The following is an 11,609-nucleotide window of genomic DNA, read 5'->3' on the forward strand; positions in this document are numbered from 1 at the left end:
AAACCCAAAGGTAAGTTTGATAAACCCTATATTCAACAGTGATATATAATTTATACCGGCTATTCATACTTTTTAATTCTATGTATAATTTACATCTTAACTTACCAACAATATTGATTTACAACCAGTTCTATCAATATTTTAATTTAAAATTGTATGCAACAAAGGCTTATAATGCAAAAGAGATGCGGGACTCAATTTATCGGCTACTAATGTAAGTTTAAATAACCGTTCATACGCATTAATTCAACAATATATCATTGTTAACAACGTCAACATTGCGCCATTCCAGTTGTATTTATTATGCGTGCAGTTCACGGTACCACGCGTCGAGTATGTCGCGGTGATTCAAGCGGGCTGTTTTATTTGCAGAGAACTGAGTATTTTCTTGTAATTTTAAAATAGAATTTACAACTTTACTGTGGAATGAACTCACTTCACCGATGTTCTCCGAGCCCTATGACTTGTCTTTCTTTAAATGAGGTTTAAAAAGAGTTTTCACCTCCCGGTAGGCAACGGCTTAGACAGCGAAGGCACAGGCCTCTGGTATTGCAAAGTCCATGGGCGGCGGATGCTGCTTGCTCGTTTGTCTATTATATAATAACAATATCCGCTCTGTATTATATACTGTCCCACTATTGGGCACGGGCCTCCTCTACTACTGAGAGGGATTAGGCCTTAGTCCACCACGCTGGCCTAGTGCGGGTTGGTAGACTTCACTCACCCTCGAAAATTCCTATAGAGAATTTCACCGGTATGCCAGGTTTCCTCACGATGTTTTCCTTTACCGTTAAAGCAAGCGATAATTCACAAAAAAATACACACGTAATTTTTTAGGTAAGTCAGAGGTGTGTGCCCTTGGGATTTGAACCTGCGGACATTCGTCTCGGCAGTTCGTTCCACAACCAACTAGGCTATCGCCGCTTACGCTCGTTTGACTTCTAAGACAATAAAAAAAAAATTGATCTGCTTTAGATTTTTATGGAAGTATATGAGAAGATATTTCACATAATAGCATCTAATTACTTTTACTATCTAACCTGATATGCGAATGTTTGTAGATTATATTAATATTATTTAATAAAATAATAATACGTTACTTTTTGACTCGTAAAATCACATAGTAGTATTTACGGGACAGGTTAATCATACAAGTGAAGCCGCGAGCCACATCTAAAGGAGTTCTATATTTTTACGAAACGCATACCATTTTTATATAAAATAATATAATAATAATATCAACCCTGTATTATATAGTTGCCCACTGCTGAGCACGGGCCTCCTCTACTACTGAGAGGGATTAGGCCTTAGTCCACCACGCTGGCCTAGTGCGGATTGGTAGATTTCACACACCTTCGAAATTCCTTTAGGGAATTTCTCAGATGTGCAGATTTCCTCACGATGTTTTCCTTCACCGTTAAAGCCAACGATTAATTCACAAAGAATACACACATGATTTTTTAGAAAAGTCAGAGGTGTGTGCCCTTGGGATTTGAACCTGCGGACATTCGTCTCGGCAGTCCGTTCCACACCCAACTAGGCTATCGCCGCTTCGCTTATTTTTATATTAACTTCTTTAAATTTTGAAATTTCAATAGGCACAATAAACATAGCCGGTGAAATTTTCGCTCGCGGCGTCACGAGGAAATATAAATGTTTACAACAAATATCAACATGCATTATAATAGTTAGATGTTACAACTCATGTTAGTTTTAACCCTATAGTTTGGCAATTCGCTGTACATCAACGTGAAATTTTCTAACATTTTTAGTTTTTTCCATTCATATATTGTACAGTGAATTTTACATGGTTTCCTTTTCATAGGAATATTGTATTTTCCTCAGATTTAAAAAATAGAAAGATAATAGAAATTCAACTTAAATTAATGTACTTAGTTACTAATCATCACTTTTGTCAACAATTTTGACTTCGTTTTCATTTTGATAGATAGGTTGTCAGTTGCTTTAAATTTCACAGTTCGGATGGTTTTGCTACGTTATGGTTATGGACTGCCATGATGCTTACCATCAAGCCAGTGATATAGCGAGTGAGAGTGTATACGAAAAAACTATCAAATATCCAAGTATTGTTCCAATCTGCCAGCTACTCCCGTAGACAAAATCTTCCTTTTGCTATATTTTGCTACATATTTCTCCTCAACATTCGTTCAAGAGAAACAATCAATCAATTTGATCGGTAATCGCGGGTGGCGCGCTCTTTGACTTTTGCCCGCACCATCCCACAGCGAACCCGAACTGAAATGGATCCGTCACGGACACCGATGAATCTGTTGTTTCACCAGATCTATGGCTAGATGTTATCGATGTCGATATATCTTTCAATTTTATAATTAAACCTTACAATTATAGATGGTATTATAGCTAGAAGCTGTCAAAGATATTTGATAATGTAGTCTATCAAAAAATAATATTTTCATTTACCAATGCCATGCGGTGAGCGATACAGTAAAACTTTCAAAACAATGCCTTCAGATATTGAAATTAAACTAATTTTTCGGATTCTATCGCGGTTTTTTGTTTTTTATTTTTCTCCCGACGTTTCGAAGACTTTGCAGCCTTCATGGTCACGGGGGGGACTGAGGTGTTGTTCATCCGTAAAGTCAAAGTTACAATATCTACCTACATTTTACAATTATACAACTTTTTTAAATTTTTTAAATTTTAGCTGTTGGTGGTCCGATCTACGCAGAATGAGCTCACAGTGTCTTGAAGTCTGGCAGCCGGTCTTTTGGGTTCCGATTTAATTAAATGTAGAACTGGATCCCAGGCTTGTGCGAGCTTCCAACCATCTTCCCTATTGAAATTAGGATGTTTTTTAATTTCAATAGCCTCGCGAATCATCCTAGGCAGGAATCGGTGTTCTTTGGCGAGGATTTGTGGCTTGTCTAGTCGCAGATAATGATTGGCGCCTCCCTCAGAGTGTTCAGCGACTGCAGACTTCGTCGAGCGTCGGTGTTTCACGTCAGCTATATGTTCTTTTACGCGGGTCCCTATATTTCTTTTTGTTTGCCCGATATAAGAGAGGCCACAGTTGCAATCTATTTTGTATACTCCCGGTTCTTGTAGAGGTATGTGACACTTGACAGGTGGTAAAATTGACTAATCTTCTTAGGCGGCTTAAAATAAGTTTTTATGGAAGCACGCTTCAGGATGTAGCCAATCTTGTCGGTGACTCCTCTTACATATGGTAATACAACCGGAACACGTTCAACTGTGGCTGGTTTCACTCGGTTTCTGTGACGGCGGCGTGGAATTTGGAGCTTGTTGTCTCGCAGTACTTGCTTGACATGTTGCAGCTCAGCGGCCAGGTGTTTCTCGTCACAGATTCCTTGTGCTCTCTGGAAACAAAAATTTGCCCACGGTAGCTAACTGTTTTGGGTGGTGATGAGATTCACCGTTCAGATATTTATCAGTATGGGTCTGTTTCCGATATACAGTATGACTTAAGGTCTGATTAGGATTACGGATGATTAAAACATCTAAGAAAGCAAGAGATTTATTGTGTTCTAACTCCATAGTAAATTGGATTTTATTGTTGATGGAGTTAAGGTGATTTAAAAATGCAGTTACTTTATCAGATGGTAAAATTGTGAAAGTATCGTCTACGTACCGTTTATAAAACCTTGGAGTGACCGGGGCTGTACTCAGGGCTGTCTCCTCGAAGTCCTCCATAAATATATCGGCGACTACCGGAGATACAGGGGAGCCCATCGCTACCCCCTCAACTTGTACATAGAACTGATTATTCCACAACATATAGCCAGATGTAAGGCAATGTTGGAGTAGTTCTGCATATTCCACAGGAATGTTATTCTCTGCTAACTTCTTAGATACAATTCTGATGCAATCTTGTACTGGTAAGCTCGTAAAGAGAGACTGGACATCAAAACTGACCATAGTTTCATTGTCAGGTAATTTTAGGTCTTTAATATCGCTGACAAATTGGTATGAATCCTTCACAGACGCTCTAGTGTTTCCTCTAAGTGGTGAAAGCACTTTTGCTACGTGCTGAGCCAATCTGTAGGTTGGTGTGTCGATTTGACTCACTATGCCTTCAGATTTTTACAGTACATTATATAATTGCATTATGATAATGGCCTCTAGTGAACATAGACTTTTTATAAAAGTTCCCAAACCAACCTGTTGGAAGCCATTTATTATAAGGCAATTAAAAATTTAATATTCAACCTTATAGTAATAACTATATAGTATAATCTGTTGTTGAATTACAATCATCGATAACATAGATTCACTTCACTATCTGTCCCAGTGATCCTTTATGATCAAATGCTAGGTTTAATTTGATTAGTAGCGGCTTCAACTATTGTCGTCGTGTGAGCCCACACTCGACGTCCATTACAAAAATTTCTAATTTACGAGCTTTAAATTCAACCATTTTAAAATTAAATTGATGTTTGAAGAGACATTCTGTACAAGAATGGTTATAAAACGATGACTTCTTAACAAGGTTCAGAGTGGGTGTTTCTTAATTACCATTTAAAGTTTATAATAATATTAGCTATTTAGGTTTAAAGAATTTATCTTCATAAAAGTCTCTGTTCAATAAATTACCTTATAATGTGCCCAAGCGCTTCGATCATCTATTTATTTAATAGTTATTGTAAAATTGAATAATTTTATTAATTAATCATTGGCTAGCCGTAATTGCTATGTGTAACTATTTAGTAAATAATTTACAATGGCGACGCTACATTCTCAGTAACATACATGTGTAACCATGCTGCATATCATGGAATAAGTCGGTAACATAATTCCGTGAAAAATATTTCGTATTAATATATTTATAGGGGCCATCAAACAGGTACGGAATACACCACAAACAACACTTACAGCAATAACAAAGGAAAAACACAAAAGTAATACAATTTGCTGCCCCTGCGAGCGACTTCTGCATAAATAAGTCACTGAGGACAACTTGCAGTTTGTCAATGTGATGACAGTAATAAATAAAGAACACGTGTGCGCATATTCGAATTTTAAAAAAAGAATTAGTCTTCTCAAAATAGTTAACATTAAATATAGCAGAATTCTTTTTTTATATATTCTGCCAGTATACCGTAAATAAGCAGTCGGTTTTTTTATATTACGTGTTTAATTAGCTATTTTATGCCAGTGTTATAAAGTAAACAAATATTTTTTTCTTTTTCGTAATAAACCATCACAAAGATCCTGGCACAATGAATTAATTAAAAAACAAAGCCCATAAACCTTGCAACCTTGACTCATTTTTTCTAAGAATAAAAGTTTAAACTAATTTACATTGTGTAAAATATTATCTCAATACATTGATATTCCAAACGCGATCTATAAGTTGTTCATTACTTATCTTCAAACGCATCGATACGCAACATTTATTACGCTCCAGTTTCCAATGAATTTATTACCATTCCCAAACTTACTATGCACCTTCTGTCAAATGAATAGGGATGCAAATCGTTGATACTTTCCTCACAGAACAGCAAATTTATATTTGTCTGCGAATGTCTAGAGCTGTTCTATCGCGTCAAAACAAGACGCAGGGGGACAATGTATTGCAGTTGGCAATCTTAGTGCCCTTTCCACAATATCTTTAGTGCGTCGCCCCTCAATATGAATAATGTGTGATACCATCGCGCCCTTTTATCTCCAATGAGGGAAACTCGCTGTGATTCTGTAAAAGTAATATTTGGGAATGTGTCGTGTTAAAGTCGAAATATTCGTTTTCTTTTGATGTTTGGTTGTGTTATTTTATGTTTATAGTTTTATTTTTATGTTTTATGGGTATTTTGGCGCTGTAGGAAAATACAGCATTTTGTAAATTATCGTATAAAACCTATCACCTCGTTTTTGTAGAAACTGTAGGAAACTATGTAATAATTTGAGCCAAAATCCACTTTTAAACTGATGAATTAAGGTTGTAAACCTTTCAAAAATAAACACACATAGCTGAAGTTGCGAAAAAGAAAATTTAACACAAGTATATTATTCTGTAACATTATATTTTAAACAAATAAGTTAATTTGGATTTTAAGGAAAAAAATAATATTTAGACAAAAATAACTATTTAACATTACCGTAATCAAAAACGCTACAATTTGAAATTCAAGTATCAAAAACTCTGTATATTTTTATGAACAAAATATAATTTCAAACGTTGCTTTACAATCCAATGAAACCCGCCATAACCGTAAAGAAAGACAATCAAGTAATGACGACCGATGCCATAACAGTTCCGCCGAGCTAACTATTCGCGAAATAAACAAATAAAAGGGTGTAATCTGTAGTAAAACTGCCTGCTGTAAACCGACGTAGATTCATGGCTGTTACTGCACACGATAATTAATAAATGTTTTAGTTGTTAGCGCTGTTTCTACTGTAGACTACAAAAAAACTAAAGTAATTTTATTTTGAGATATGTCGAGTTTGTTAGAATTTTATTTAATAGTAGTATTTTGTGTGATGTGATCAAGTTACTGTTCAAAATTCGTTGACTGTTGACTGTTGAATGTTTTTTCTTGATTTAATGATATTAAAATATAATTTTTTAAAGGACTTTTAGCTTAATGTTTTATCTCAAATTTTCGAATTTCGGAAAAATCTGGTTTTTTTACAAAATAATACAATTTTGTTTTAAATTTTTATATGGTACGCAAAAATGTACAAGTATTTATTTTCCTGAATAGCAAGATCACTAAAATATTAAACAAAACATATAAACTTCAATTAATCATAATAATCAAAACAAAAAGCATAAACACATTTTCCGATTCCTTTGCGCATAATAATATTTTATGAACTTCACTTTCATATGACGTATTTAAATGAACATTCACCCTTAGAAAAAATGTGAGTACAAATACTTGTATTATTCCTAAGGGTAAGTATTTAGGGTACGGAAAAGCCAATGTTTTGGTTCGGCGGGCGCGCATAAAAAATGTGTGGGTTCAATGCAATATTTTAATATTAACCGTGTTATGGGGTGCACGGTGCATTCTCGGCCTATGAAAAATGTCTGGATTAGTGTGGCTGCGATTATGAATATATGGATTGGATTTACGGCTTTTATATCTAATGAAGCTAGTGAAATTTATAGTGGAGAGTAAAAGTTTGTTGCAGAGTGAAAAACCTAGAGTCTACTTTATAGTAATTTTTGTCTTTTATTTTCGTGAACTATTCCACTGGAAGGGTTGGACGTGAACTGTACCAACTCCACATATGAATAGTAGAAGTACATATAGAAGACATATTTAGGTACAAAATTACATGAACCGTTGCGTTACACAAATTGTTATTCTCAAACATTTTCCGTCAAACCATTTAAACGCTCCAAATTAGGCGATCACACCCACACCGAAAGATAAGCATACTTCATAAAACATTGAACTTAGAATTATTACACAACCATACAAAGACACATATCTTGGATCTACATTATGTCCAACATTTCACCCACATTTTGTTACATAAAAAGTGTGCCCCACGAATGCATAGCCAACATTGGTTTGCACTCCCAGATATTGGACTAATATTCGGCTTACCCTCGCTTTATTAAAAAACCGAGGGCCATTTGTATGTATTTATAGTTCCCTAGCTATGGTCCCTGTAGATTAATTTCGTTAATACATCTCGTCTTAAAGTTTAGGGGTCTAAAGATTTCAATGAATTTAAAAGGAGTTGAACTACCTGCATGTTTAATGAAAGCCTTTTTAAAACAGTTGAAAAGATCCGATCTTAATCCATTAAGGAACTGGGATTGAAGAGTTTTGTGAGTGTACAGTTGATGACTTTCTTAGGGAAAATAACAAAATAGGCCGATGGGACGGTAAATGTTTTAAAATTTAACGCTTTGATAGTCGCATAATCATTTTAAAATTTTCCTTTAACAGAAGCTGAATATTAGAAAAAAATCATTGCTGAAATAAATTATTTAAGTTAAGTCAATTTTAATAAAATAAAATATGCTTCCGTCTCGCAAATTTAAAATTAACTGAGATTTAAAATTGTTTTATTATTTCTTTATTCGATATGCACCTGTACATTTTTTATATGTCTAAAACAACTTATAGGATATATTCCTAATAAATCATATCCTTACATCCCAAAGACACCGTGAAACATCACATCCCTACAACAGTTGCACAAAATGTATCCTGATTAATAAAAAATACAATAACGTTTATCGCAACAATATTTCTGTACGAACATCAGTCACGGCTAGACCATAACTCCGCCCTAGGATGCAATAACAGATAAAAACGTACAAAAATAATACGACCAAAACATAAAACGTCTCTTGGCACTTTATTGCAACTAGGCGTGTATTTGGAAGCGTTCGACTTAAATTATAGAGATAATGTAAGCGTATCGTGTAAGTTTTAAATGTTTAGAAACTTTTTTAAAAATTTTCGACAATTTATATATTTCGATAATTTATAATATTGTAACGGACTTTAACCGACTTCGAAAAGTTTACGACTTCTTTTAAGTTATTAATTCGATGAATTTTTTTTTATTACCTCAGAACTCAGTCTTTCATGAACGAATTCAGAAAATATTTTTTATTCGAAAGGATATACTTCGAGATAGGTCTCATAGAAATATTTTATAAATCGGTGCACTATTTGGTTCTTAAACTAAAATAACTGGAACAAGTGTGTCGTTCAAGTAATCGAAATTGCGAAATTTGTATTCCAATTGCTTTTAAGCGATGTTCTTTGGAAGACCAACCTTTCACACATTTTACGAAGTCTAAATTTTACGAATACGAGGGAGAAAATTATAATATATAAAAACCTCGATAAAATCCGAAAAATACTTTTATTTCAGTCCAATCGAAGCCATTAAAATATCGCAAGATACGAGAATAGAGGCCCCGGTTTGCGGTGCCGAGATACTGCTATCTGATGTCTATAAATAATAGATGTTTAAGCAATTTTATGCACATTCACGTTATTGTTGTTTGAGTAAAGTTGTTATTGCTTTAGGAAATTATTCGTTTCGCATCGATTCGGCGAAGTCGCGCTTAACGTTGTGGTCGTGCTGGAGATATAACATCATTCCATTTTCGTACTTGTTTGCATAGATCATGTAAAAAGAACGCATTGAAATAGAAATACGTGACGTCATTTCGTTTTAGGAAAAAGTGAATATCATCCAAAACTTAATGAATTTTTTTATTGCTTTGAATGACGAGAGTTTGTCATTCGCCTGATGGTAAGCGATACGACCGCTCATAAACAGTAAAAACACCATCCAACACTTTGAATTACAAAGTATTGTTTGGTAATCCACTGCGCTCGCCATTCTGAGACATGAGATGTTAAGTCTTTTTATGTCCAGTAGTTACACTGGCTACAATGTCTTTCAAACCGAAATACAACAGTGACTACACACTGATGCTCGGCGGCAGAAATAGACATTGCGGTGGTGCCTACCCAGGCGGACTCTACCTACCTTTCTTGACTCGACCTACCAGTAATAAAAATAATATTATGTTGTATTTTTATTTAAGCGTTCTCTTCTATAATATAAATTTGTTTTGTTAGCACACATATAACAATTCAAGTTGCCGTTTGTGGACTCTATCACACAGAAAAAATTCACATAAGTATAGTTAATCACTCAGCAGGTATTAAATATCAAATCACCCTCGCAAAGCAATTTTTCATGAAAATTTTAATAAAATAAACCAAACAAATCCGTAAAAATGAAGGTGCAAAACAATGAAACGCCACTTAGAGTGAATTTAGCTCGTTGACAAATTGGCCAATTCTTTCTGCACCCTCTAGAAAAAGTCGTTTCATAACAGTCGGAAGGCAGGAGCTTATTACTAGGGATGTCCGTTTGAGATTAAGAATCGAAATCTTTTGGAATCTATTTTTAGGAATTAAGGAATCACGATAAGCATCACAGTTACTTATTACGCTTACTTAAATAATATTATGTGCTAAGTTGATAATGATTTAAGTTTTTATCTATTGCAACGGCAGGTGAGGTCACTGTATATATGTGATATTAGGTTCAGTGCAGCGAATATATTTCCAATGTTTGATGTGCATTATAGAAAAATTGTTAAAAATGTGTCACAAGCTACGAATGCCTTACAAAAATCCAAGGCAATAACTTTAAAAATATGAAAAATATGTATATCGATTCCGCAGTCTTCAACAAATTGACATCCCTACTTATTACCTATCTCTTATTGACTTTAATTTTCTCCACTGTTGACGTTTCCAATGATATATACCTTCAGTGGAATGGTTGGAATGAAACGCTTTTTCAAATAACAAGCGGGGAGCCATCAATCGTCTGCGTCACTCATTTACGCGGTCCGTTTCTGGTGAAATATTAGTGTTATCTATCGGCGAAATCGGGACAGAAAAACTACTTCCAAAAATAATATTTCACTTTCGATTATTTTCTCTCTTTTGTAAATAATGGGGGATCTGAGAGGTTTCTGTTTGCCGATGCCACGTGCTACCTTGAGGCTTCTTATTCGTTTGTTTGTTACGCTGTTGAAATATTTTTGATCTGTTGTTGTTTTAGTGGCATCGATATCGGAGCTATTGATGGGTGATGACTGATGACTCTCGCAATGATGGTGGATATTATTTTTTATTTATTTACTTAGATACATATATATAATTAATAGAGTTAATGGATTAAAAAGATGATTCAGCGTGAAATTAAATCAGTTCGTAATTATAATAGGAAGAAATCATTAAGCATGTCTACGAAAACCAATAATATAATAATAAACCTATACCACAAAAACTGGAAATGCGTTTGTTGGGCACAATGTAGGAACAATTTTCAAACTCAACACAATTCTACGGAACACTAGATATCCCTGATTCGCAAGTAATAGACATAATCTATAACTATAAGCACTTATTCCAATATTTTCACTTAATATCCAATATATCGATAACTATACACAACAATTCACAAGTCACATTCCAACTAAACTTGACACGCAGTCTCAATAATCAAACGTAATTCTCATCTGATTACCCGCAAAATACCAACGCGTAGTTGACAAAGCTGGGCGCTGATCAAAGCCGAGCACCCTCAGATGCCTTACCCTAGCGGACTGTACATCGGCTTTCACCCTTTAACTAATGTAATAAGATTACAAAGGGCTGCACACGACGACTGGGCCGGCTTTAGGTAATTCAAGTATTGGAAATAGTGATGACAGTTCCATTTGTAAAGGTGAGAACATTGGACAATGACGTAGTTGTGGATTGCATCGTATATCTGATGTTGCTTTGTTTAATTTGTGATAGTAAATTTTGGAGTTACATTTTCTAGTAAATGTTAGCAAAAGGCGAACTAGTAATTCCTAAACTTTAGCATTTGATAGTATGTATCAAAAAAAAAATACAGTTATGGTTTGTTTTGTTTTTAAATGTAAAAGTTTTTTTTTTTCAATTTATATCGGGTTATCTTGTATTGAATTGCAGCAAATATAGCAGATAAGAAATAGTACAGGTGCTTAATAAAAAATATTACCCATTAAAAATTATCAAAATCCAGAAATTTATATTTTGCACGGAAATTTTATGAATGAATCCCTTCTAGATGAA

This window comes from Manduca sexta, chromosome 19 (genome assembly GCF_014839805.1).
Source record: "Manduca sexta isolate Smith_Timp_Sample1 chromosome 19, JHU_Msex_v1.0, whole genome shotgun sequence".
NCBI classification, from domain to species: Eukaryota; Metazoa; Arthropoda; class Insecta; order Lepidoptera; family Sphingidae; genus Manduca; species Manduca sexta.